Below are 4,296 nucleotides of genomic sequence, written 5' to 3' on the forward strand. Positions count from 1 at the left end.
GCCGGTTTTTAAAGAAATACCGGTTTAAACCGGCAAACCGGTTTTAAATCCATCAGAATTTTATATCATGCAAATCCAATGTTCGTTTATTTACATCTTTTGTATTTTCCTAATTTCGTATACAAACTTTCTATCTGACTCGATCATTGTTCATGTGTGATATTTGATTCAAGTGTGACGTTTATTAGTGTACTTTTGGGTTATTTGTTGAGTTGAAATTGTATTTATAAGGAATTACAAGGTAATTATTTAACCCGGTTGAACCTCCCGGTACATTCTGGTTCAACCGGTTGTACTATTTTTGAACTAAATCCGGTACAAGTAAATTACCGGTTTTTAAAACATTGACTTTATGAGCTTTATCTGATAGCCCGACCGACGGACCTGCGACAAAATTACATCCCTATTTTGGTAATTTTCCGTATGTATATATATACGATGAAAGCGATACGCACTATTCCCAACACAACACAAGACTTACTTTTTATAACACTCTACCCTACTACTGTTGCTTACTAACTCCCTTTCTTTCATTCTCCTTAACTATGATTCATTTTAGTAATACTTTAAAGCCAAGTTAGATTCCTTCAATCCTTCCTTTCCTTTATTAATCAATAATAATAATAATAATAATAATCCACTCAATCCAATATGCCTGCCTACTCCCACTAATTATTTGCTGCTCTGAGCTCACGAATTCACCATTAATGGTGTTTCACAAGGTGGGTTTCATTCTTTTCCTTTCTTATATCTCAACCTGTTGTTTCAACAATTTCATCTGTATGTTTCTTATTGAACAGATCTTTGCAGTTTAAAGAAGAAATTGAACTCGTCTGCAAATGGTGTATGTGACGAATTCTTCAATGCAAGCATCCGAATACAATAGATCCGCCATTTTCAACGACTTTTACTACCAATCATGGCAAGAATTCGATGATTCATATTATCCCCAATTTGATCATTATTCTCCTGATGTAAATTATGATTTTAGAAGTAAATTGAGGCGGTTGGAGACTGTAATGCTCGGAGATTCCGATTCCGATGATGTCGCCGGAAACGTGACGTCATTCGCCGGAGGTGTTGAACACTTGCCGGAGATTGAAATATGGAAAGATATGATTGTCGGTGTTCCAAAACAAGACTTGAAGCAAGTCCTCATTGCCTGTGCTAAATCGGTTTCTGATAATGACGTCATAAACGCCCAGTTTTTAATATCGGAGCTCCGGCGAATGGTGTCGGTCACCGGAGAACCGATTCAACGGCTCGGTGCGTACGTCTTGGAAGGACTTGTAGCTCGGCTTTCCTCCTCCGGTAGCGCGATCTACAAATCCGACCTCCAGATAAACACTCGTGTTTTATACGAGATTTGCCCGTATTTCAAGTTCGGTTACATGCCGGCTAATGGGGCGATAGCCGAAGCGATGAAGTGCGAAAAACGAGTACATATTATTGACTTCCATGTAGGTCATGGAAGTCAGTGGGTCCCGTTGATCCAGGCATTTGCTAGGAGACCTGGTGGTTCCCCGCATATGCGGATAACGGGGCTTCACGAATCCCCAAATGGATTGCGTAAAGTAGGTAAAAGGCTTTGTGAGCTTGCAAAAGCTTACAATGTACCTTTTGAGTTTCACACGGAAACCAGGCTTGAAAGTTTTCGAGCCAGGCCCGGTGAGTCTCTAGCAGTTAACTTTGCGTTTGTGTTACACCGTGTGCCTGATGAGAGTGTGAGCACTCGGAATGATAGAGACCGAGTGCTCAGACAAGTAAAAAGTATGAAACCAAAAATTGTAACCCTAGTCGAGCAAGAATCCAACACAAACACGACTCCATTTTACCCTCGGTTTCTTGAGGCTCTTGATTATTATAATGCAATGTTTGAGTCGATAGACATAACGCTTCCTCGGGACCATGCGAAACGAATAAATGTGGAGCAACATTGTTTTGCCAGAGATGTTGTAAACATCATAGCGTGTGAGGGGAACGAGCGGGTTGAAAGACATGAGCTTTTGGGAAAGTGGCGGTTGCGGTTTAATATGGCGGGGTTTAGCCCGTGCCCGATGAGCCCGTTGGTGAACAGAACCATTAAACGGATACTAAGTAACTATAGTGAGAGATATAAGGTTGAAGAAAGAGCTGGAGCTTTGTATCTTGGTTGGATGAATAGAGATTTAGTTGCTTCTTGTGCTTGGAGATGATCAAAGTTAGAATAATAATGTAACATAAACAAGTTCCTAATGAATCAAAACGATAGATTTTTATCTGCATTTGAACTTTGATCCAACTTTCTTTTATTATTCATTTCTCAATCTAGATTATCTATCGAGCTAACCGCTCATTAACAATAAACTACAAGAACATATAACTTTATACATGTGTCGGATCACTCAAGCGTTTGTGGATATGGTATTAGTTATTAGCACGAACTCACGGATTTTACAGGTTAAAAATATAAAGTCGAAAGTTAAGTCTCTTAAAATTGTAAACACATGTTGCCAGTTGTGCCATGTTGGCAAGTTCAACCCGAACATGATACTGAGTTGATCCAAGAGTTAGATACTCATATTTGAACCGGTTAGATAAGAGTCAAAGGAGACGAGAGAAATTAATTCAACTTGAAAGGGATATAATTTGGGTTGCATGTCGAGTTATCAGGCCATAGTAGTGCACGAGAAGTTATCTGTGACTTTGTGAGTTGGTTCTATTTTTGATGTTCGGACATGACGTGTCATATTTTGACTCAACCTTCAATATTCAGTGTTTCTCTTATAGAGTTTATCTTCTGTTTTGTGTTTTTGCTCTACGGTAGAGTGCTAACCGTAAATTAGTGATGTCAAAGATATCAAACCTAATTTAGACACACTTAAAAACGTTTAACCTTGCTATGCCATGTTTAACTCGTTTATCTAAACGACTAAACAAGTCAAATTGGTTGATAGGTCGTGTCAAATTATAAACTTCTTAAACAAATAGAAGGGCGGTGATAAGGTAGATAAACGGCTTAAACAAACCAAGTTGGCAGGTTGAGATGCTTACACATGTTAATCAAGTGTCTTGACAAGTCTATACGTTTATATAATCATGTTCAACGTGTTAACTCGAGCACAAACATTTTAATTTAACAGATAAGCACATAAAACCAAACACGATACGTTTTTAACAACTATATAACACCCGATTAGTTTAGTTATATTTGTGTCGGGTAAAGAATGTAAGTAGAGAAATATAGAGTCAAAGTCCAAGTCCCAAAGGCAAAGCCTTATACATGATTTGTATTTCGTGTGGATACTATAATACAGCAAGAGAAAAGTGTTGACCAGAAAAGAAAAGACAGACAACCCCCATGTGTTATGTGTAAGCTTCTTGGAGACTTGAACGTTATCTCGACTGGTTTCTAAAGTCGGACGTTGCTGTTCAGATTGGTCAACCCACCACACGTCCACTAATTTGGTTTTTATATGGCCCATGTTGATTAATGTCGGCCCACTAGTTTTTGTTTTATTTCTTAATTGTTCTATTTTCAAACAAAGAAATATAGTAATATGATTTGAAAGTAAATTATAGGAATAGTCATGTGCTACATTCTATTTTAAGTTTGGGCAATGTTCTTTGATCCATATGTCACCAACTACCATTACCTCTTTCAAGTTCGTTTGTTTTTCTGTTTTTTTATTTTATACGTTAAAATATCTCATTAACTATTTGGTATATATGTTTTAGTTATTGAATAAGGCTTGACAGTATACGTCTATTCCCCCCTTCACTGGTCCTATGAATACTACTGAAGAGGTATGCACCCGCCTTAACATCGAGCGGGGCGGTCAACACACAAGATATAGGCAAGAGGCTTGAAATCAGGATGTCATGAAGACACAAAGCCAAAACCTATGCGCATGGCGCATATCACATATGCTCACGCATCACATATGCTCACACGTATCACATATGCTCACGCATCACATATGCTCACGCATATCACATCTGCGCGTGGCGCATCTGCGTGTGGCGCATATCACATATGCTCACGCATCATATATGCTCACGCATATCACATCTGCGCGTGGCTCATATCACATATGCTCACGCATATTACATATGCTTGCGCATATCACATCTGCGCATGAAACATCTGCGCGTGAGAATAAAGAGAAGACCTCGCGCATCCCCAGGATAGACGCATATCACACATGCACATAATCAACCACGTCCTTATCCAAATCAGGATAAGGACAACCATGATTGTGCTCATCAGACAACCTTCCAGAAGGTATCCTTTAAGGAATAAAGAATATGCTAATG

The 4,296-nt window shown here is 38.8% G+C and overlaps 1 pseudogene across 1 annotated transcript; it reads left to right on the forward strand.

Moving 5' to 3' along the window:
* Positions 1-536: 536 nt before the first annotated feature.
* Positions 537-2,340, forward strand: LOC143533319 (scarecrow-like protein 21 pseudogene; annotated as a pseudogene). The gene is made up of 2 exons (XR_013135333.1): positions 537-722; positions 801-2,340. The product of XR_013135333.1 is annotated as a scarecrow-like protein 21 pseudogene (transcript).
* Positions 2,341-4,296: the final 1,956 nt, after the last annotated feature.

Source organism: Bidens hawaiensis, unplaced genomic scaffold (assembly GCF_021521415.1).
Source record: "Bidens hawaiensis isolate Kalapana, Puna unplaced genomic scaffold, B.hawaiensis_p1.1 tig00009662_1, whole genome shotgun sequence".
Classification (NCBI taxonomy): Eukaryota; Viridiplantae; Streptophyta; class Magnoliopsida; order Asterales; family Asteraceae; genus Bidens; species Bidens hawaiensis.